This window comes from Ahaetulla prasina, chromosome 1, assembly GCF_028640845.1.
Source record: "Ahaetulla prasina isolate Xishuangbanna chromosome 1, ASM2864084v1, whole genome shotgun sequence".
NCBI classification, from domain to species: Eukaryota; Metazoa; Chordata; class Lepidosauria; order Squamata; family Colubridae; genus Ahaetulla; species Ahaetulla prasina.
Genome location: NC_080539.1, coordinates 146,072,631 through 146,097,607, shown reverse-complemented (window position 1 = coordinate 146,097,607; position 24,977 = coordinate 146,072,631). Strand labels below are relative to the sequence as shown.

At 39.3% G+C, this 24,977-nt stretch overlaps 1 long non-coding RNA gene across 1 annotated transcript; it reads right to left on the bottom strand.

Moving 5' to 3' along the window:
- Positions 1-22,163: 22,163 nt before the first annotated feature.
- Positions 22,164-24,470, bottom strand: LOC131195539 (uncharacterized). The gene is made up of 3 exons (XR_009154476.1): positions 24,292-24,470; positions 23,829-23,898; positions 22,164-22,522 (listed from the first exon to the last, which is right to left on the bottom strand). It is a non-coding gene; the product is annotated as an uncharacterized LOC131195539 (long non-coding RNA).
- Positions 24,471-24,977: the final 507 nt, after the last annotated feature.

Here is a 24,977-nt window from a genome sequence, read left to right as displayed (position 1 = left end):
AATTGGTTCCTGTATTGTTTATGACCATATTCTGTAAATAATTCTGCAATTAAATTTTTTGACATAACTGGCTTTTCCCATTATTGACATAGCCTGAGGTCATTGAGAATACATCAGAATCGGAACATCATAAGGAGTAGAGATATCATACTGAGGCTGCAAAACACCAGTTCACCATTAGAGGACAGAACACAGGTAGTTCTCACCAAACACACTTGCTAAAGAATGCAGCAAAAGGAAACATCACGTAACCAGGCCTGATTTATTGCTTTATTTTTTTTTAATCTCGCCTTAATTACTCTTATAAACAACCTCAAGGTGTTGAACATATCTAGTATTCATTCCTCCCATTTTCCCACACAACAACCCTGTGAGGTGGGTTGGGTTGAGAGAGAGTGACTGCCCCAAAGTCACTCAGCCGGCTTTCATGCCTAAAATGAGACTAGAACTCATAGAATTATGGTATCACTTCCACTGCGGGTCTTAAGCAAACCACCACTGTTGATTAAGGGCAACATCGCATGTGTTGTGTCTGCGCCCCCCGAGCCGGGGTCCCTGCCAGAAATTTACTTGGAAAGTGAGGGGGAAGGGCCATCAGGACTTACCTCCAGGAGCCAGAGGCAGGCCAAGTGGAGGAGATAACGAGGCCTCCATCCCCTGACTCTTTCCCCCCCAGGCCACGCCTCCAGACCCAGCTGATGGCAATCAGGTCTGACTAGACCCTAGGTTTCGTAGGCAGGAGAGGTGGGAAGAACAGAAGCAGGGGTGAGGCAGGCCTAGGAAGTGCTGAGTCATGGAGCCACACCCCACAGGATATAAAAGCAGCAAGGGCTGTTATGCCTCTTCGTAGCAGGCAAATCAACTGCTTGACTAGAGCTGAAGTACTGTTTGTTGACTCATCGGCATCAAGGGAGATAACAGAGACACTTGGCAGACGCTCGCCACTTTGCTGCCAGAGCTGATAGTGCTGGCTAATTAAGTCATCGCTCAGACTGAGGCGAAGGGGACAGAACAGCATGATTGTGATTCGCTGTTGGCTTTCCCATTGACTGCTTGTTGGAAGCTGGCTACCAGGATCACAAAGTATGATCACTTGACTGCATGACACTGCAACTGTCATAAATGCACACCTGGTTGCCAAGTGGCAATCGTGTGATCATGGAAAGGCTAAAGCAGCCATAGCTTTGAAGAAATGTCGTTAAGTCTCCTTTTTTACAGTTTCATCAAAACTTCAAACAGTTGTTGAATGAGCAGTCAGTAAGCGAGGACCATGTGAATTGCCATCTAGTGGTTATCTAGATTTTCATTGCCCAGGTATGGTAGTCCGAGGAAACCCTGAGATACATAACTGCTTATCTAACAAAGCTAAAATCTATAGGGAGTGTTATGTACAGGTAGTCCTCAACTTAAAACAGTTCATTTAGTGACCGACATTACAATGGCACTGGAAAAAGTGACTTATGACCATGTTTTACACTTTGCAGCACCTCTGCAGGACCTCCCCAGTGGTCATTCGGATGCTTGATAACTTGATAAGGGGCCGTGGTAGCTCAGGCTGTAGAAGCCTGTTATTAAAACACAGCAGCCTGCAATTACTGCAGGTTCAAGCCCCACCAGGCCCAAGGTTGACTCAGCCTTCCATCCTTTATAAGGTAGGTAAAATGAGGACCCAGATTGTTGGGGGGGCAATAAGTTGACTTTGTAAAAATATACAAATAGAATGAGACTATTGCCTTATACACTGTAAGCCGCCCTGAGTCTTCGGAGAAGGACGGGATATAAATGTAAATTTAAAAAAATAATAATAATAACTGGTCCATATTTATGAAGGTTGCAGTGTCCCAGGGCCAAGTGATCACCTTTTGTGATCTTTCTAACAAGCAGTCAATGGGGAAGTCCGATTCACCTAATGACCATGTTACTACCTTAACACCTGCAGTGGTTCACTTAACAAATATTAGGCTGGAAAATCTTAAAATGGGGCAAAACTCACTTAACAAATTTCTCACTTAGCAACATAAATGTTGGGCTCAATTATGGTCCTAAATTGAGGACTACCTGTACATATATGCATAAAGTTTTGTTTAATTTGCCTGTGGCCTTCTGGGTTAAGAACGACTGCTTTTACACTGGAAAATTTCCTATAGAGTAAAACTTCCTGATCCTTTTGGAACTTAAATTTAGGCTTCCTAAACTTTTGGGGCAATTAAAATACTATAGGGACTCTCAAAAAGCAGCTGTCAAGAGAGCTGGACATTCACAAAATGGCCACACAAGCGGTTTACCAAGAAGTGATTTATGTAACTTTATTTGCTCAATCTCTTGTCTCACAGGACACCCTTAGTATCCCTACCTATCATTTTTTTTTTTTTTTTTTTTTTGTTTACATTTATACCCCGCCCTTCTCCGAAGACTCAGGGCGGCTTACAATGTATAGGGCAATAGTTTCATTCTATTTGTATATATTTACAAAGTCAACTTATTGCCCCCCCAACAATCTGGGTCCTCATTTTACCTACCTTATAAAGGATGGAAGGCTGAGTCAACCTTGGGCCGGGCTCGAACCTGCAGTAATTGCAGGCTTTGTGTTCTTAATAACAGGCCTTACCAGGCAGAGCTAAACCGGCCCTTATTTCCCTTTGGCGTATGCGCGCGCATGAGCAGTACACACCAAGCACCAAATGTGAGGTGCACACGCGCAGTGCACACCAAAAGAAGGCATGGGGTAAGTAGAACAGCACGGGGGGTGGGTGGGGGTGATGAGCTGTGGCACGCAATCTTTTTTTTACTTTTAAAAGCATTTTTAAAAAGTGCTTTTGACGATCGCAACCTATTCGGCTGAATATGTTGTAAAAAAATGCTTTTAAAAGTTAAAAAAAGGCTCTGACAATTGCGCAGCTCAGCTGTGATCGTCAGAGCCTCTCTTTTTTACTTTTAAAAGCATTTTTTAAAAGAAGTGGCAAACCGGGCGACCGGGCGATTGGGTGGGTATAGGCCGGGGGGGGGGCAGCCAATATGGTCCAAGCCAGGAGCATTTCACCCCGTAACAGACTAAAAAGTTGTTTGCAGGAGGAATTTCTGAGAAGACACGCTGCTTTTCGTCAGACAGGTGATGCAAGCTTTTGAAACAATTTAATACCTTTATTATGTGTGCAAAAACGAATTTTAGTCAAGTGACCAAGGGGATGCTGCAATGGTCATAACAGTAAACAGTAACAGAGTTGGGAGGGACCTTGGAGGTCATCTAATCCAACCCCCTGCTAGTGAGGGTGTAAGTCACTTTTGTCAGTACCCTTGTAACTTTGAAAGGTCACTAAACAAATATGTCAAGAAGTAGCTGTATAACCACACCAAAAGGACCCATCAAAGAAACTGGCAGTACCTAAATACAATACCTAAAATCAATTTAGCAATTTCATTCAGTGAAATTGTACTGTGTACAATTGTATATTCAATTTCACTGAATTTGTACATTCAGTGAAATTGTACAAATTGCACAATTTGTACTGTGCTCCTTTAGCTAAGTCAGGCCATTTAATACACATTTTAATATAAATAGAAAATAAAGCAGAATTAGTCGCCGCCACATAACACTATTAACATTTCATCATTTGTATTTGGGGAAATACAGAGAAAATTAACTGTGCAAGCCCACACAGGCAGACACTGCTGGAAACAGTTTCCATAGTAGCCGAATTTATGTAGGGGTTAAAAATATATAGTAGCTGCTTCAACAATTTGAAAAGAGGTGCTTCACAAATGCTCCTGCACATTCACAACCCTACTGGTGGACTGGAACACTCTTATTGTGCATACACAAACGGAGGTACGTGATTTATACAACTTACGTGTCAAATATGAATGAAGGAGACAGGACATGTGTAGCCCATTAATTATGGACATTTTTCTTTGGTCAATGGCCACGTTCATCATTATTGTTTTATTTGAGGAGCACAATGTGCATTTGAGCAAAACAAGTGCCTCACCCAAGCACATTTCCTGGTTTATAGTTTAGAACTAGAATGGAAAACGGAGCTGTTCCGGCACAATTCTCCCCCCACTCCCCAGTTAAATAGCTTAAAAAATCTGGAAATTCTACACTATTAAATTGGCAAGTCAACCCATCTTGCCAGCTACCGCCAAGTTGCCCACTCTGCCATAAACTAACCTCAGGCGCGCTTAGCTGCTCCTACCAGCATTTCGTACTAGGGGGGAAATGACTGGACAATCTAGAGCAACTAAACTTCAGACGCAGTTATGATAATGGTTGTGCAGTTCTTTCTCAGCCTCGGCTGATAAACCAGCTGCACCCAATCCTAGACAAAGTCTATGGGGCAGGTGGTGGTCCCTCAACCTCAGGTATTGTGGGGCAGGCCAAAGATTGCAATTAGCTGGGAATGCGGTGATGACTGAGATCATCCATATTTAGAAACAGCTAATCCTTGTTTAGCAACCACAGTTGGGACATTAAGCTTGGTCATTAAGCAAAGCAAAGGTTTCTAAGTGAAACTGCAATGGCGCTTATGTGCTTACTTCAGCTTTCTTTTGCTTTATAGGCTGCGAAGGTTGTAAATGTGAAGATAGGTCACAAAATTACTCTTTTGCCACTGTTGTAACTGCTAAACCAGACAGTTGCTAAACAAGGACTACCTGTTATAAGTTACCGTGTGTGTAAAAAGTTATTTGACTTGGGCCTGTATTATGTGTAACATGGATAGATTCACACAATCTAAGCTGCACTCTTAGATCCAGTAAGTCCCCTCACAGAAACACTTAAAATCAGTACTTAATTCTTCTGCCATTGGAAAGGACAAGCTCAAAATGGCCTCCTTCTATTTCTATTTTACATCCGAGTTTAAAACATTTCTTTTGACTCTGCTCTTTTAACATTTCTTAACTAAGTTTTACCATATAAAAATATTTGTATGCCATCTACAACAACACATAGGTAAGTGTCAGCCTCCAAAACCAAGAAAAACACCCTGAGTGTTCAAAGCAGTGTTCTTTGGTGTTCCTGACCTATAGACAGAAAATCTTGCTGAAGTAAAACAAACTACTAGCATCAATAAAGAAATACCCTGAGAACTTCTAGGGGGAAAGCTGTTTTGAGCCTCTTTTAAACTTTGCCGTCTCTTGCTCCTCTCGAACGCCGCCCCTCCCTCCTGGGAACCCAGACTACATTCCACCACAGTAAGGAAGGTAGGAAGGGGAAGAAAATTGCATTGGTTGTATGACGTACGTTTACTTTTGGAGCGTTTTTGGTTAAACTTTTAAGGTTTGGGGTTGTTGTTTTGTAAAACAAGTTTCTTGTTTGAATAGCCTTTACCCTTTGGTCAGCACAACAAAACAAAACCTGTCATTCCGTTACAAGTTTTCCAGGCATGGAGTTATTTCTGAATAGACTCAAGGCATTTCCATCACTCTAATTCAGCACCATGGAGAGCCTTTCTTGGCTTGAAAAACAGCAGTTGTCCTGAACAGTTCTTGGGGGGGGGGGGAAATACAGTCTGGTCTCACTACTTCCCCTCCCTCAGTGGTTTATGTACAAGGCTGTAGGCTAACAGCTGATCAGAACGACACATTTCAAGCAATTTCTCATGCAACAGCACCGGTGCCCTACTCTAAATGGCAAAGTATAGTATAGACAATTGTTTTAAAAAATGGCAATGAATACACTGCAAAATCTTTTATGACATATGGTGATTGGGTTACAATTGTCACATAATCATAGTAATTCCCCAGAGCCTTTAAACTAAAATAGCCTGTCTAGCAAAGTATTAGTCTTGCTGAGGCTTTTCGCAGAGAGGTGGTTTTAGGATCACAGCCTAACACCCCCATTTCATTTCAAAGATAGATTACCCACATGCGTTAAAATGAGGCATGAAACATCTTTTTTCCCATAACAATGTCCCTCTCCAATGATAGTTTTGGAAGGGAAATTAGGTCCATTCTCACCAGGTTTGAAAAAAATGCAAGCAATTGCTTAAAACAGAGGAAGATAGATAGATAGATAGATAGATAGATAGATAGATAGATAGATAGATAGATAGATAGATAGATAGATAGATAGATAGATAGATAGATAGATATAGATATAGATATAGATATAGATATAGATATAGATATAGATATAGATATAGATATAGATATTTGAGGGCATCATAGCTTGGGGGCCAAGCTGTTTGAAAGACCACTTCTCCCTTATTACATTCATCCGGCCCATCAGAATAGGCAGGCAGGGCATGTTATAAGTCAAAAAAATAAAGGATTGTTACCTGATGGGACCACGAAAAAGGGCCTTGTCAGTGGTGGCCCCTTAATGGAAAAAAATTGTTCCCCCCCAAATTATGGCTGCTTCCTGCCTTATTGCTTTTCTTGAAGGCCCTGAAAGCACGGTTTTATCAGAAGACCTGGGGTCCACGAATGGAGACCGAGCTGATCAATTGGCTGATTTGATTTTGTTGCTGTCGTGGGGGGAGATGGACTTTTTAAAATGGCTTTTTTTTTAATTGTATGGTGGAATTTTAAAAATTTTGTAAGCCACCTGAATTCTTCTAAGTGCATGTTGGGCAGCTATAGAAATTTGTTTAAACGAATGAAGAAACAAACAAACAAACTATCCAAGCCCAAGCTCAGCTGTTCAGAGAAGATCAGTGATTACCTGAGTTCTCCCCTGCAAGACCCTTCCATGGTAAAGCCTTGCTTTGCAATTGCCCTGCTGATCAATGGTTTAGCGTTTGTTGATTGAAAGTGGTGATCTCTTTGGGGAAAGGCTCTTTTTTTATTTGGCCAAAAAGATCTCAGGAAAGAGGTTCGAGGAAAGAGACACCATTACATTTGGTGTTTCCCATTGCACTATGAATTTTGTTTAAAGCCTATTCTAGTTTGATTTTCAGTGACAGGAGGAAGAATGCGTGAGGGAAATTCTTGGGCTCGCATCTCCCTAACTGGCCCAAACAAACCCCAAAAACAGTAGCCATTTTTATCTGACACAGTCTCATGAAGTTGCCTTTGTCTCTTCATTCCCAGACCAGATAGTCTCCCTGTTTCAAAGTAATGTTTCTTCCTGATAACATTTGAGACTTCACCTGCCCAATTTCTTTAAGGTGTTGCAGGCATTCCTCCTCCTCCTCCTTTATTTATTATATAGTACAGAATATTAAGCGTCAAAGAATTGAGGCCTTTGAACTCTGGTACTGGAGAAGGCTCCTGCGAGTCCCTTGGACTGCAAGGCGAACAAACAAATCAGTCCTAGAGGAGATCAACCCTGACTGCTCTTTAGAAGGCTAGATCCTGAAGATGAAACTCAAATACTTTGGCCACCTAATGAGAAGGAAGGACTCATTGGAGAAGACCCTAATGCTGGCAAAGATTGAGGGCAAAAGATGAAGGGAACGACAGAGAATGAGGTGGCTGGATGGAGTCACTGAAGCAGTTGGCGTGAGCTTAAATGGACTCCAGAGGATGGTAAAGGACAGGAAGGCCTGGAAAAACGCTGTCCATAGAGTCACGATGGGTCGGACATGACTTCACAACTAACAACAACAACAACAACAACAAGGGAATATTATGAACCCAGATATCTAGCTCAGCAAATCCTCTCCTCCTTTTTTCTATATACAGTAAGACAATTCAAGCAATCTGTATGGAAATTAAATAGTTTTTCCTACTGCAGTTTCTTTGGTAATGCATATTTTAGCTCTGAGAGCATTTCAGATGGCAAAACAGCTGAGTAACAAGAAAACACCATCAAACACCATCAAACAAGAACTACTAGAACCCAAAATGATACCAATAAAATTGTTGATTGTGTAATAGTTGAAATGATATTGCTATCATTAGAAAGTAAGCCGCGCTTATAGTGCCTGTGTGCTTCCCAATTTGTAGCCATCTGCGGAGAGAAAGATAAATCAGCTTTTTGCTTGGAAACCAATCTTTTAAAAAGCTGAGACACTGCAAACTCCAACCTCAAGTGCAAAGCAGCAACCACCAGAGGGAGCTCCTGAAATACAGATGGGTTTTCAATTTGCCTGCTTTTCTGGAAGATCCTAAAGGATTAGGATAGAAAAATCTGGTAAATACAAAATGCTGGGCAGGAGACACGCAGACTCACTTTTTGTTCAATGAGAATAGTAGGAAAGTGTCAAAGAAACTCTACTGGATGTTTGTTGATTCAGAAAAAGCTTCCGACAAAGCCAGTAGATTTGAATAGAATTGTGGGATGTGTTCTATTCATATGGTTGAAAGGTGTTGCTGAGTGTGTAAACGACAGCATAGAATTGAAGTAACAGGATGTTTCACAAATGGTTCAACACTGTGCAAGAAGAAATGAAGAATGTCCCTATGCCTGCTCATTGTATTCATGGCTGAATATTTGTGGTGATGTTGTGGTGCCTCGGTTGGGGACATGAATATGCATTTACAGATAGTTCTTGCTTAACAATGGTAATTAGAGCTGTAATTTTCATTATTAAGAAATCTGGTGGTATCATATGATGCAGTGGTGGGTTTCAATTTTTTTTACTACTGGTTTTATGGGTGTCACTTGGTAGGCATGGCATGGTTTGGTGGGCATGGCTTGGTGGGCATGGCAGGGGAAGGATACTGTAAAATCTCCATTCCCATCCCACTCCAAGGGAAGGTTACTGCAAAATCCCCATTTCCTCCCAATCAGCTGGGACTTGGGAGGCAGAGAATAGATGGGGATGGAGCCAGTCAGAATTTTTACTACTGGTTCTCCAAATACTCAAAATTTCCGCTACCATTTCTCCAGAACTGGCCAGAACCTGCTGAAACCCACCTCTGATATTTATTTATTTATTTATTTATTTTTGTCACAACATCATATAAAAAGGATTATATAGTATATAAACATATATATGAGTAAATATTAGGAGGTATAAGCACCAATATATATATAGGAAGAAGAAAAGAAAAGAAAAAAAAACAGTAGGACAGGAACGGTAGGCACATTTGTGCGCTTATGCACGCCTCTTATGGTCCTCTTAGGAATGGGGTGAGGTCAATAGTAGAAAGTTTTTGGTTGAAGCTTTTAGGATTATGGGAAGAGACCACAGAGTCAGGTAAAGTATTCCAAGCACTGATGATTCTGTTACAGAAGTCATATTTTCTGCAATCTAGATTAAAGCGGTTAACATTAAGTTTAAATCTGTTGGTTGCTCTTGTATTGTTGCAATTAAAGCTGAAGTAGTCTTTAACAGGAAGGACATTACAATAGATGATTCTATGAGTTAAACTTAGGTCTTGTCGAAGGCGACGGAGTTCCAAGTTTTCTAAGCCTAGGATTTCAAGTCTGGTGGGATAAGGTATTTTGTTGTTTTCAGAGGAGTGGAGAACTCTTCTTGTAAAATATTTCTGGACTCGCTCAATTGTATTGATGTCAGAGATGTGGTGAGGGTTCCAAACAGGCGAGCTGTATTCTAGAATTGGTCTAGCAAATGTTTTATATGCTCTGGTTAGTAGTGTAGTGTTTTTGGAAAAGAAGCTACGCAGGATTAGGTTTACAACTCTTATAGTCTTTTTTGCTATGTAGTTACAGTGGGCTTTGACACTTAGATCATTTGACATGAAAACTCCAAGGTCTTTAACGGGGCGGGGGTCATCTGTAAGGTAATGTCCATCAAGTATGTACTTAGTGTTTGGGTTCTTTTTTCCAATATGTAAGACTGAGCATTTGCTGGTTGAGATCTGGAGTTGCCAAGTTTTAAACCAAGTGGTTAGATGATCAAGGTCTTTTTGGATGATAGATGCATTGTCTGTGGTGTTAAATAGTTTGACATCGTCAGCAAAGAGAACACAAGTACTTGCAATATCATCACAAAGATCATTAATGTATAGTATGAAGAGTGTTGGTCCAAGGACGCTGCCTTGAGGAACGCCACTCTTGACAGGAACAGGATTTGATAGAGCATTGCCAATTTTGACCACTTGTTGTCTGTTGGACAGAAATGCAGATATCCATTTGTGAAGGGGTCCTGAAATGCCATAGGATTTTAGTTTTAGGAGAAGTTTATCATGTACTACTGAGTCAAAAGCTTTGCAGAAGTCTATGTAGATTGCATCTATTGTTTTGCCTTGATCGAGATTTGTAGTCCATATGTTTTTACAGTGAAGAAGTTGTAAGTTGCATGATAATTTTTTCCTGAAACCAAATTGTTTATTGGAGAGTAGGTTGTTAGTTTCTAAGTGTGAGGTAATGGATTGGTTGATGATTGATTCCATGACTTTGCAGTTGACGCAGCACAGAGAGATCGGTCTGTAATTTTCAACTAAGCTGGGGTCTCCTTTTTTGAAGATAGGGATGACTGTGGCTAGTGACCAAAGTTTGGGAAGGGAACTGGTTGTGAAAGCTTTGTCAAAGATTATGCTTAGGGGTTCTGCTATATTAGTGGAAAGTTTTTTTAAGAAGTATGCGCATAGTCCATCAGGTCCAATAGATAGCGATGGTTTCAAGTTATGAAGAGCTTTTTCAACGTTTTCTTCTGTGAAATCTATATGGGTTAAGTCATCATATTCAGTTCTAGTGCGTTTATGGAATGTCGGATATGTGTTATTGCTATTAACAAAAACTGAGCCAAAGAAACTATTGAAGAGGTTAGCTTTAACTGTTTCATCATTGTATTCTTTGTTGTTAGAATCTTTTAGTGGTGGGATGGATCTTGAGTCTTTAAGTTTATTGTTCACAAAATTATAAAAGGCACGATTGGAATTTGTGCGCAAAAGGTTCTCTTCTTGCTTGGTGTGATAATTTGTGCATTCAGTTTTTATTTGGTTGCATATATTTTTGTAGCGGTTTTTGAAATTTGCTACACAGCCTTTTTTGTTTCTTTTCCAGAGGGATTTTTTTTTTGATTGAAGCTTTTTTATTGATATGGGTAGTTTGCTTTTCCTGGTCATGGTGGTCATTTGTGGTACATATAGTTTAATGACTTTATTGATTTCAAGTAGGAAAACTCTATAGTGGTCTTCAGCGGTTGTGCAGGTTACAAACAGATTTTGCCAGTCCAGAAATGAAAGATCGTTGTTTATAAGATTGTAGTTGGCTTTTTTGAAGTTGTAGCTGGGAATACTATTGTTATTACGATTTAAGTATGGACGTATATTGAGACAAAAATCAATCATGCAGTGGTCACTGTTGGAAAAAGGTTCTTTAATTTGTAGTCCATAAATTGAGTTGGAGTTGTTGCAGAAGATGAGATCAAGGCAGTTGTTGAGTCTTGTGTTGTTAGTTGTTCAAGACCTAGGTTTGTAACAGCGTTGTATAGTGTAGTATGGATTGGATCGGTTGTACATTCATTAGTTATCCAGTTTATGAGAGGTAGATTTAGGTCACCCAGGAAGATGAGAGGATATGGGCAAGAGGTAGCCCATGTTAGCAGTGAGGTTAGCATGTTTGCATGGGTAATGTCATAGTCAGGGGCTCTGTAGCATAGTAAGAATCGAAGAGTAGTGTTGAGGGATAGGTCGCATACAATAGTTTCAGGAAGAGAAAGTTTTTGTGCAACTTGGATATTTTTTAGATTCAGTGACTTTTTGTAAAAGATAGCCACTCCACCACCTCTTCGGTTTTCACGATCTGATCGATAAACTTGGTATTCTTTGTTTGAGATAATGGAGTCAGGAAGGGATGAGTTCAGCCATGTTTCACAAACAAAAATAATATCTAATGTACCACTGTTTAACAAGAGGATAAATATGATGTCACATTACCAGGCCACTTATCAACAGCACTTCCAGCAGTCCCCAGTTACCATTGGTGGTAGGAAGCTGGCAGGGAAGATCTCAAATGACGATTATATGGCTGCAGGACATCTGATGGCTGGGACTTCGAGAACCAATTGTAACTACCACTCATTCAGTGACATTGCAAGTTTGAACAATCACTTAATGGTCATTAACTGAGGAATACCTGTTCTTTGGTGTGACATGATGCTGTGATGTTGACTGTGAACCTGAATGATTCCACCAAAAGTTAGGAAGATTGCATGATGCGATGAAAAATGTGGCTCTCAAAAGGGAAATGAATCCAGGACCATGACAGGAAAAATAAAGTGAATGATTGGAAGTTATACATAATAATTAAATTTGCTTGCTTGCTTGCTCGTTTGTTTATTTGTTAGACCCATTTGCCATCTATCTCGTCTCTGGGTGGCCTACAAACATTAAAAGCCAATAAAACATTGCAGCCAATAATACTCACATATCCCTTTAGAATGTTTGCTGAAGAGGGAGAAATGGATGGAGAAATTTTAAGAAGTACAAATACTAGTAGAAAGATAGCAGTAAAAGGTCTGCAATGATGAATGGATTCTGAACACCATGAAAATTAGCTTGGAATAACATTATTTATTTACCAAGATGCCTTTGAGCCAGTGTTGATTCCTGATGACTGCCTGGGTTTTCTTGGTAAGATTTTGGAAGTGATTTGCCATTGCCTGCTTCCTAGGGCTGAGTCAGAGTGACTTGGATGGGATTGGAACTCAGGGCCTCTCAGTTACAAGCCTGAGAGTTCAGCATCGCAGGAGAAGCATAAAAATAAGTCAAATGCATTGGGGATGACTCACTTCATACCAGGGGTGGGTTCTACTTACCTTACTACCGGTTTGCATTGTGCAAGCTTTTGTGCACGCGCTCTCTCTGCATTGTGCCTGCGCGCGTGCGCTCTCATGCGCAGATCACTTTTGATGACGTTCGGGTCAGTGGGCGGAGCCTTTCACCGATTTTACTGCCGGTTCTATAGAACCGGTCTGAACCGGGGGCAACCCACCACTGCTTCATAGGTAAGTATAGTAAAAACAGAGTAGGGAATGAATAGGTAAGGAATAAATACTGACCAGAGACAAAAGTGATTGTGGAGAGGGTCATATAAAGAGAATAAAAATCAAATTTGCAAAGCAAGTAGAATATATGGAAGAAATGTAAGTAAATCGAGAGGAAATTGATCAGTAGGCATTGATGAAAAAGAGGGAGGGAGGGAGGGAGGGTGGGAGAGAGAGAGAACATCAACAACTAAAGGCAAAATGAACCTGATCATGGACAAAAGCAAGAACAGTTTGTAAGCATATGAAGGTAAAAGAGATGTGGGGAAAGATAGTGTTATAAATTAGCTTGGCTATATTTTATTTATTTTCTTACAATTGCTTACTCTGTTTCAGTATTATGCATCATCTACTTACTTGCAAAGGAAATTGTATGAAGGCTGTGCATGTATTATGCAGAGCTTTACCAGGGAGCTCTCTTACTTTTCCCTAAACGGAAGTTACATCTGGTTTATTTATAAGAGAATATGAATCTTTACAGTCCCACTCATTTGAAAACTTTCCAAAGTCTTAGTCATGATATATTCTGGATTTTTAAATAAAATCTAAATTCTTATATTTCCAGAGATATGGGGGAAAGGAATGAGCCTATTAAGACCACATCTATTTTTAAATAATTTAAATTGTTCTTGGGGATTAATCCCCCCTTTCCCCCAACTTGATTTACTGTATTTTTAGCACTTTATTTCTTTGAATTCTCATTCTGTTGAGAGAAGTAATCAGTCCCTGATGGACATCAGGAACAATGGATGCCATTGCGAGCTTTATATGCCATCAGTCATGTCAAAAGAATGCCAGCCAAGGCTACTTAAAGTTCTTGTTGCACATTCAAGTATACAAGATTTCATTGTGTCCTGGAGACAGTTACAAATACTACAGATTTCTTATTGTTCTTGAGGAAACTTCAAGAGCGGCTTTTAGATTTTTACAGAGACATTTGTCAGATTTTTAATTATTAATGTAATTTAGTGTCACAAGCATAGCAAAGAAGGTATGACACTCTGCTCAATTACTCTACAAATGTGAGAAATTATCAAAACGAATATTCAGTTGTGTACATAGATGGTTAGGCCACAATCAGCAAGCTAATTAATCAAATATTTGAGGGGTAGAATAGCAAAAGGGGATGAAATTAATCCTTGTTAAGTAGAGATAATTGCTATTGTAGTGAATCAACATGTTTAGTCATTTCATTAAAAAAAAAAGCAAGGACTAGACCTATAGATAGGGTTACTACAACAGGCTGCAGATAGTTCTCGACTTACAACAGTTTGTTTAACGATTGTTCAAAGTTACAACTGCACTGAAAAAAGTGTCTTATGACCATTTTTCACACTTACAACCATTGCAGCATCTCCATGGCCTTGTAATCAAACTTCAGAGGCTTGGCAACTGACTCATCTTTATAATGTTCATGTGAGCCCATTTTGTGACCTTCTGACAAGCAAAGTCAATGGGGAAGTTAGATTCATTTAACACCCATGTTGCTCATTTAACAACTGCAGTGTTTCATTTCATGGTAGCAAGAGAGGTCGTAAAATGGGGCAAAATTCACTTAACAAAGGTCTCACTTAGCAAGAGAAATTTGAGGCTCAATTGTGGTTGTAAGTCGAGGACTACCTGTATAGAAATCTCTAATTTCTTGTTGACCTCTAATGGAGGGGTCTCCAACCTTGTCAACTTTAAGACTTGTGGACTTCAACTTCCAGAGCTCTGGGAGTTGAAGTCCACAAGTCTTAAAATTGACAAGGCTGGAGACCCCTGCTCTAGTGAACATCTTGATTTTTGCAGCATCGTTTCTGCTGTAGAATTATTCTAATAAGAAAAAGGTAAACAAATGTAAAATTCCACTCAAATCCTACTCCTGTTTTTTGCATAAGTGTTGAAATTATTTTCACCCCTCTGTCCTACCATGCCAACAGTCAGCATCAGAGACCTCAAAATCAGCCTTTTCAAGTGGAAAATCCAGAAGTAGTTCTAAGCATAAAATTCTATTCGGGATCCCATCCTGCTGTCCGTAGACAATGATTCACAAATCATTGTCTATGGACAAGATGGTTTGGCTAGAAAATCCTTCATTGCTGTTACCATAATAAACTCTTTGTTTTCTTATTAACCAGAGTAGTTTAAATAGGGTGGGTTTGATACCGTCACTACATCCAAGCGGAAGACAAATAAAATGTGTTTAGGGAATAATTAACAAATGGAAATGTTTGTTATTTGGAAAGATGAAGTATTTTTTTTTTATTAAATGTGCTTCGTTTTGGTTTCTAATGTTTATTCCCAACTGAATAATGACTCAATGCTTTCTCCTTCAAAGGCATTTGAGTCACCCACAGCCAAATCTATGGAATTTCTTAATGCTGGAAAATTTTCTCTAGCAGTCTTCCTTGGTTATAACTCTTCTACTTCGCTTTGACTTTTAAGAAGAATGATTGGTTGAACCCTTTTTTTTGCAGCAGAGCTTCTACCACGCTTTGAAACTCTGCTTTGACTAAAAGGCTTCGTTGGACCTTTGAGATCTGATTTTTGGCATTGTAAGCCACAGGTTGCGAGTAACAGAAAAGAGAACAGTAAACATATGTTAGAATAGAATAGAATAGAATAGAATAGAATAGAATAGAATAGAATAGAATAGAATAGAATAGAATAGAATAGAATAGAATAGAATAGAATAGAATTTTTATTGGCCAAGTGTGATTGGACACACAAGGAATTTGTCTTGGTGCATATGCTCTCAGTGTACATAAAAGAAAAGATACGTTCATCAAGGTACAACATTTACAACACAATTGATGGTCAATATATCAATATAAATCATAAGGATTGCCAGCAACAAGTTATAGTCATACAGTCATAAGTGGAAAGAGATTGGTGATGGGAACTATGAGAAGATTAATAGTAGTGCAGCTTCAGTAAATAGTTTGACAGTGTTGATGGAATTATTTGTTTAGCAGAGTGATGGCCTTCGGGAAAAAACTGTTCTTGTGTCTAGTTGTTCTGGTGTGCAGTGCTCTATAGCGTTGTTTTGAGGGTAGGAGTTGAAACAGTTTATGTCCAGGATGCGAGGGATCTGCAAATATTTTCACGGCCCTCTTCTTGATTCGTGCAGTATACAGGTCCTCAATGGAAGGCAAGTTGGTAGCAATTATTTTTTCTGCAGTTCTAATTATCCTCTGAAGTCTGTGTTTTTCTTGTTGGGTTGCAGAACCGAACCAGACAGTTATAAAGGTGCAAATGACAGACTCAATAATTCCTCTATAGAACTGAATCAGCAGCTCCTTGGGCAGTTTGATTAGGCTGCTAACTCCCTAGTCTGTAGAGCTGTCAGGACATCGTAAATCTTGGTCCCACAGCTTGGAATTCTCTCCCTCGGGCAAAGAGGGAGAGATGAGCATTCAGGCTGAAGTTGAGACACCCAAATATAGCCACAGAAGCTATATTGCGGGGAGTTCTCCTTCCATAGCCTGATAAGCTCCTGGCTGGGGGAGGCATCTGCCTTTATGGCGGACAAACGAAGCGTCCAATTTCCACGGCAGGAATTGATTTATGATGAATTGTAACGTGGACGGAGCAGAAACTGGAGTTCTAGCATTTGTTTGTAAGAAGACTGCAAGCCCCTGAGGATATATTTGCTGCGAAGATAGGAGAGAAGAAAGCAAATGGCGGTTTTGTGGAATGTGTGTACTGAAAACGAAAGTTAAAGAAATGCTTACTAACCGCTAGTGTCGAAATAGAAGATATATAGGAAGATACTGACTAAATGGAAGAAACGAGAATTTTATGATTTATATTTTTTCTTCTTCTTTGGATTATAGTGATTTAGAAGACAAGTTTTTTGAATTTTTCTTTTCTAATTTTTTTTTTTTTTCTTTTTCTTGGTCTGTTAATAAGTTATATTTTTTTAAAAAAATGGCTTTTAAGCAAATAGTGCCAAAAGTCATTAAAAACTTTGAAATTTCTTCAATTCAGATTCAAAAATTAAAAGAAGAAATCACAAAGGAATTCAGAAATTCTTTACAGGAGTTTTTGGAGAGTCATTTTTTAGAAATAGATCAAAAATTTGATGAAATAGAGAAAGAGATGTTGGATTTTAAGGAAGTGGTGGAAGAGCAGAAGAGGGAAATGAAAATGGTAAAGGATGCAATTGCGCAAATATTAAGTTCTTGTATTCAGATGGAGGATGATCTTGCAGAAATTAATAAAGCTAATTTAGAGTTGCAAAGGAAAATAGAGGAAATTCAAAAAAATCAAAATAATTGGAACTTAGATAATAAGATGGAAGATATACAGGCAAAGGTAGATAGGGCAGATGAAGAAAGAGTAATATTACAATATAGATTAATGGAATATGCTATAAGGGTGAAGGGTCTGAAGCAAAATAGGAAGGAAAATTTAAAAGAGATTTTTACGCAAGCCTTTGCTCAGATAAAGGGTGTGGAGCCGGAAGATTTTGAGATTAATATTGAAAGAATTTATCGTGTTAATTCTTGGTGGGCAAGACAAAATAGAGTACCGAGGGATGTGGTTATTTATTTTACAACTAAAAAGGTTAGGTATGAAATTTTGCAAGCCTTTTATAAAAATAAATTTCAAATATTGGGACAAGATATAAAAATGATGAAGGAAATTCCTCCTAAAATGTTAAGAAAGAGAAGAGAATTTGCTTTTTTAGTGGATGAGTTTAAGAAACATCAGATATATTTTAGATGGGAAGTTCCAATGGGTTTGTCAGTGAATTTTAGAGGCAGAAAGTATTTTCTTAATTCAGTTATGAAAGCGAGACATTTTTATATTAATGTTTTAAAGAGTGGGAATCCTTTGTTGTTAGATGCTAAGTTAATTGGTTTGGAAATGATGGAAAATAGAATGGGAGAGGGGAGGAATGTTTAAGATGTGAATATGATGATTATGGTTAATTTTTGGAATTGATTTGTTTAGGATATAAATTATAGGATTTTTGTTATTTGCTATTTGTATGGAATAAATCTATGGGATTATATTATTTAATTGTGAAGGATGGAAAGTGAAATTTATGAATTTAGATAATGTGGATGTAATGATTTTAACTGTTTACTGTTATATTGTGGATGTAGTTTAAATGATTATTTGTTTTAATTGACATGTTTATAGATAGTAAAAGTTATTAAGTTAAACTGGAAATATTATATTTGAGAGATTTTATTCGAAATGATATTTGATTGATGGAGTAGTATTGGAAGATTGGATATTAAATGTTATGACAATTGAAGAAATATATAAGTGATGAAAATTTGAATTTGAGAAGCTGGATTGTAATTTAAGAAATGGACTTATGAAATTTGAAGGAATATACAAGTGGGTGAAAAAAATTTGAATTTTAGAAGATGGACTAATTTTTAAAATGGACTCTAAGACGAACGGACATTAAATGTTATGGCAACTGAAGAAATATATAAGTGATGAAAATTTGAGAAATGGACTTATGAAATTTGAAGGAATATACAAGTGGAAAAAAAATTGAATTTGAGAAGATGGATTAATTTTAAAAATGGACTGTAAGAAGAAGTAATATGTGAAGTTGGTATTGCTTCTTTTCTTTTTTTCTTTTTATTATTCTTTCCTATCTCTTTATTTTTATTGTGAGGGGATCTAAAGTTTTAAATTTTTAAAGGTGGGAGGTTATGTATATTTTGTATACTTTAGCTTGTGATTGTTGGTTAAAATACCCGGTATTTGCTCTGGGAAGTACCCAGAGGGGGAGGAGGGGGGGAGGGGCAGGAGGGGGGGAAAGGGGGGGGAAATGATACATGGATTGATTATTAATGTACAGTAATTTTTGAAGATATGAAAATATTGGGGATGCTCGACTGCCATTTCAGAAAGAAAAGGAGAGAGAAGTAGAAGGAGGGAAGAAAGTAGGTAGGAAAGAGTAGAGAAGGAGGAGGGGAATAAGAAGGTTAGATAGGGTAAGAAGGGAGGAGTGGAGAAGGAGGAGAGGAAGTAGTAAAGCGAAGGAGATGAAGGATGTGAATGTAGTAGAGGGTAGAGAGGGAGGTTGTGAAGAAAGGAAGTGGCAGTCGGGCAGGCCTGAATCAGTAATAAATGAAAATTAATGATTAATGATGGATAATAGTTTGCACATAAATATGATGTTGGAAAATGGAAATAAAAAATTATTTATATATATATATATAAAAGAGAATCACTAGAGTTGTTAAATGAATCCTGTGAATTATGCAAATCTGGCTTTGCTTGTCAGTGGCTGGTTGGGAAGGTTATAAATGGTGATCACACAACCCCAGGACAGTGCAAGTGTCATAAATACACGCCAATTACCAAGCGCCAGCAAACAAATACTGAACTCCAAGGTTGTAGAAAACCAGCTGCAGTTTATTCAGCCTCTTTGGAGAGTGAGAGTCCAAAACAAAGAATGCAGAAGAAAAATTCTACAACAGAAAATATTCAAATGTAAGGAGAAAAATGGGACATGCAGCAGGAATTTGAGGCTTGATAGCTTCAACACACCAGCAGTCCCAATGGGTTCCCAGTGCCAGTTAAACAGGCAAAGTGGCCATGCCTTTTTTGTGAAGACTCTGGCCCTTTCTGGACTCTGCAATTCCACAAATGAAAGCAAATATACGCGTCCCAGGATAGGGTTGCAGGACCCAATCTGGGTTGGTCACCAGGATCAGAGATTTAGTCTTCTGAACTTCCGAACACATGCTGGAGCCCATCTTCAGGGAACTTCTCTCTCATCAGAATTCCACTCTATTTAGGGCCTGACAAATGGCCTGGTCCCAACCAGACAGGCTATACAGGCAGGGGAGTCTGTTCATGCAATTGGTCTGGAAATTCTCTTTGTTTGTCCCAAAGGTGGTTTTTCAAAAGGCAACTGGACTTTGTTTTTCTTGAAGACATTTTGCTTCTTATCCAAGAAGTTTCTTAAATTCTGATTCTTTGTTCTTTCTACTCTGGTATCTGCCATCTTCTCCACCTTCCACGCCTGCCTCTTAAGCAGAACAGCCCTTAAACTAAACTATTCTTTTGCCTGCAGGACTTACACTCAGGAGTTGTAGCTTACTCATGAGGAAGCTGGGGTTTTCCTTTTCCCAGGCACCTCCTATAATCACTGTGACTAAGACAGCCACAACCAACTGAAGCCACAATTGTTGGACAAACATCCATAAGAGGGGACTCCTGTTCTACCCCATTTGCGACCTACAAATTTTCTTTTCCTTATCAAGATGAGGTGCATTTTGTCTATTCATACAACACAAATGGGTACTTCCCTGTCCAAACACTTCATTATGGGTTTGCAAACTCAGGACACGCACACATGGACCTGCTCTATAAGAGTTCACATGTCAGAGCTTAATACCCAGGAAACAAGCTATATTTATAATCAAGCCATAAGGAAATACTAGATTATATACACAAGGTTATAAATTTGATTGGTTACAAATCCATTATAAAAGGACAAAACTTAAAATAGAAGTGACTCGCTAACTTGAAGTCACTAAATGTGAAACCACAGCTTCAACTGCCTTTTGTTGCCCTCCCCAACTTCCTCTTGAAGCCTAACCACAAATACAATATTGAAACTTTCCTTATGTGCCTAGTTGCTTCTAGTACTCACTAAATATTTGCTGCTGCCTGCTAAAACACGTATTAATATTCTAAAGGTTTAAATTCTTCCCTACCTAGCCAAGAACACTTTAATTTCAATATCACCAAGTGTCCAAGTACACATTGTGTTAAGCAATGGCTGATTTAATTGTGGCCTGCCAGATAAATAATCTTTGGCTATATCCATGTGTGTTCTACTTGTTCCACAGATTATAGCTTAGCATGATGCAGGACCCCAGTCACTCAAATTTAGGAGTTGTGGCAATCTCCCAACCAACTTTGTGTGGACAAAGACTAACGATTTCCCAATCTCGGGAATTTCAAGACTTCAACTCAGGGGTGAAATTTACTTACCTTCTTTACTGGCTCAGAAGTGCATGCGCTGGAAGTAATGACACCTGGGCAGGTGGGCGGAGCTTTGCTCTGCCATCGCTACCAGATCGCTGAACTACTGGCCACGATCGCTACTGGATCATGCGATCCGGTCTGATCTGGGAGCATTTCACCCTTGCTTCAACTCCTAGAATTTCCCAGGCTGGCTGGAAAATTCTAGGAGTCGATGTCCAAGGGTCTTGAAGTTTCCAAGGTTGGGAATCCTGGCGTAAGAAAAGCTGCTTCACAACCTCTCTTGCTTCTAAGAGTGAAGACAAGTGGCGCACCGCCTTTTCAAGCATTTGCAAAATTTGGAAGAGGCTTCAGTGCCTACACTCTTGGCGATCCCAAATACTGGAGGAAACGGCAAGACCACATGGAGAGCTCCACTGAGGCAAACTGTGTCACCTTTTTCCCTACACAAGCACACTGCCTTTCCTGCACCACATAAAGTGCTTCAGGGAGAAACATTAAAGCCCTTTGCATAGGCTCAATGAACACGACAGAACCCAGACTTAAAGAAATTTATTCCAAAGCCCAATCCACAACATTTTTGCAGAATGCCACCATATATGTCTTGTCCTGGAATCCAGGGGAAGGGAAGAGAGAGACAGGACAGCCGAAACTAACCTGCACAACACTCACTCCTCCAACAGTTGGCCCACAGAACCATCACCCTGTGAGGGAGCAGGGGTGGGCTTCACTTACCTTTGCTATCGGTTCGCTCGCGATTCTGCGCGATTCGCTTCTGCACATGTGCAGATCATATTTGATGACATCCAAGTGGGTGGGCGGAGCCTCCCGCCACCACTGCTACTGGTTCACTCAAACCGGGACGAACCGGTAGCAACCCACCACTGTGAGGGAGGTTGCATTGCGGGAGAAAATAACTAGTCCAACTTCATCCAGGGAGCTTTTATTACATTAATAAATAATGCATTGCGAAAGACTAGTCTCTCTTTCTCTCTTCTCCCCCCCCCTCACCTTAACAATAACAATAAAAAAGTCTATGGACTATTAGCAAACACTTTCTGCAGACTCACTTCAGTGGGCCATTTCTATTGCAAGGAATTTGTCTTGGTGGATACGCTCTCGGAGTACATAAGTATCCAGCCTTTATTATTTTTATAAGTAACTCAAGTCGCCAAAGTTACCCAACACTCCTTTCTCCTCCTACTTTTCGTACAATAACAACCCTGTGAAGTGGGTTGGGCTGAGAGATGGCCCAATATCAACCATTCAGCTTTCATGTCTAAGGCAGGACTAGAACTCCGAGTCTCCTGGTTTCTACCAGACTCCAAGCTGTTAAAAAATTGAAAAATCAGATGAAGACAGCTGTGAAGAATCTTTAATTACATCCGAAAACAAATCAACATGAATACATCTCCTGTGATATTGCTGCTATATGATAATATCAGGTTGTCTTGGTTAAGATGCATGCCGCTATATTTAGTTGTGATTCCTGGAGTTGTCTCGTGCACAGGTATTAGATTTACTGTGCTGTGCAATGGCAAGCAGAAGAGTAACTGTAGCAATGATTTTCACTCCAGGTCGGGGACTTTCTGGCCATTGAACCTTTGAAGAATGGGGCCTACAATTCCCAACCCTTGGAGCTGATTGTATCAATCGCTGTTGTCAGAATAGTAATTTGGGGTTCCAGTTTGAGCTGGGGCTGCGCAAGAATAAAAATCAGATGCAGACAGCTGTGAAGACAGAAGAAATATTCACTCCTTAAAGCAAAAGTTTGCCTTTAGGGGCAGGCTGTACAGAAATGAGGCACAGCAGCAGATTTTAATAAGGGGAGCTTGTCCGGGGTGAAGCATCTACTTGCTGATTCTAGGGTGACACTTGAGGGGCAGGTTTGCGTGTGTAGGTATGTTTATTCTTGGGAACGCACAGTTCCTCTGGGAGGCCTAATTTAATTAACTCTGTTTGTGTCTTCAGACCTTATCCTTTGATATGCAGATTACGTCTGGGTAATTTATTTGGGGGTTTGAGGAAGTTTTCTCATTTTAACTTAGTTTCAGTTTGACTGTCAATTACCTAGTGGAAACACTGATTCACAGACCACTGTGGATTCTGCTAATATTTTTTTAAATACATTTTATTAAACTTTGATTACATTAAAAACATATAAAATTTAATTCACTTAACTGACTCTGCTAATATTTTAAGGGAAGATGAGAACAGAACGGGTAGTCCTCAACTTACGACCACAACTGAACCCAAAATTTCTGTTGTTAAGTGAGACGTTTGTTAAGTGAGTTTTACCCCATTTTACAATTTTTCTTGCCACAGTTGCTAAGTGACTCACTGCAGATGAGAAGTTAGCACCACAGTGATTAAGTGAAACTGGATTCCTCATTGACTTTGCTTGTCAGAAGGTTGCAAAGGATCCTTCTCACATGACCCACAGGACGCTGCAACGGTCATAAATATGAACCAGTTGCCCAGCATCTGAATTTAGATCACATGAACAGTGGATCACACGGGGCTGCTACAAAGGTCGTAAGTGCGAAAAATTGTCATGCATCATTTTTTAAAGTTCCGTTGTAACTTTGAACGGTCACTAAATGAATTGTTGTAAATCAAGGACTACAATATATTTGTATAAAAAACTTACCACGCTAACTAGAAAGTCAACACTTCTCCTATCTCAGCCCTATCTCATAAGTCAGTGAGAAAGACCAGAGCAATTTCCACCTCATGACTGGAAGTGAAGCTTCACTGAAGGGCCTCTGGTGGCTCAACAGACTAATGCAGTCTTCTGTTATTAACAGCAGCTGCTTGTAATTACTGCAGGTTCAAGTCCCACCAGGCCCAAGGCTGACTCAGCCTTCCATCCTTTATAAGGTAGGTAAAATGAGGACCCAGATTGTTGGGGGCAATAAATTGACTGTATATAATATACAAAGGGATGAAGACTATTGCTTGACATAATGTAAGCCGCCCTGAGTCTTCGGAGAAGGGCGGGATATAAATGCAAATTTTAAAAAAAATCCAGATTACCTGTTCCTTCCAGATTATCTGGATCCTTTCATTTGCTGCTGCAGGCTCACTGTCTTCTCAACAACTTTCCCTGGAAACGGTAGGTTAGAGACTGGGCTACAATTATCCAATAGCTTGCTAAAATTTTAACGATTTTTTTATGCCACACATTATTTCAACAAATTTCATTAAACTGAAAATCCAGATTATCCTCCCAATGTTTTGAGACTTTCAGGAGAATTTAGTAAAATAACTTAGAAACATTGGTACAAAATATTTTGTATTAAATGAACTAGACATACATTAGGTTTCATATGACCTAAACATTACAATTAATGATTGGACTGACTAAAAATTAGGTCAACATTTATGACTACATCTTTTGCTTTCCTTAATCCATGACAGATGTACTACGGTTGAACATTATGCAAAAGTAATGATTACATGCAAAAGTACAATGTATAATTGTAATGTTCCTACTTACACACATCGAATGTTTATGGAGGATTTAAATGAAAATGAAAGCATTCTCAAAGTATATGTATTACCAGCGAAACCAGATCCCTAAACATGTTTGTCCAGTTTTCATTTGATGAGTTAAGATGAGTAGATTAGGTCACTTTCACATAATACCCAGAAGCGTGGCTCATGAAACATCATAGCTGGAAAGCTTCTAATCGTGATATGTTAGAAATTGCAAGGATTCACACATATATGAGCTGGTTGTACCAGTGGTAATTCATTGTGTACCAAGATTTCTGATTGGATATTATAATTGTAACAGCAGAGATTTGATCAGGGTGTGGAACAGGGCATTGCTTGCTTTAGTCTGGCAAAGTAAGCTGAAGATATTTTCTACAAGTTCCTACAGACTAGCACAACTGGTGAGATATCTTCTCCACTACCATCCCTGTGTTGCTAAAGAGGGAGTGTGTGTGTGTGTGTGTGTGTGTGTGTGTGTGTGTGTGTGTGTAGCAATGGATTAACACTTAGATTGCATTTGCATTTATGCAACGTGCTTCTTCAGTCAACTGAACCATCGTGTTTTCCATGTTTTATTCCACATTGAGCAGTCAGGAATTCAACCAGTCCTCCTCCATAGTTACTGTAAATAGAACAGGACAGAATAACAGAGTTGGAAGGGATCTTGGAGGTTTTCTAGTCCAACCC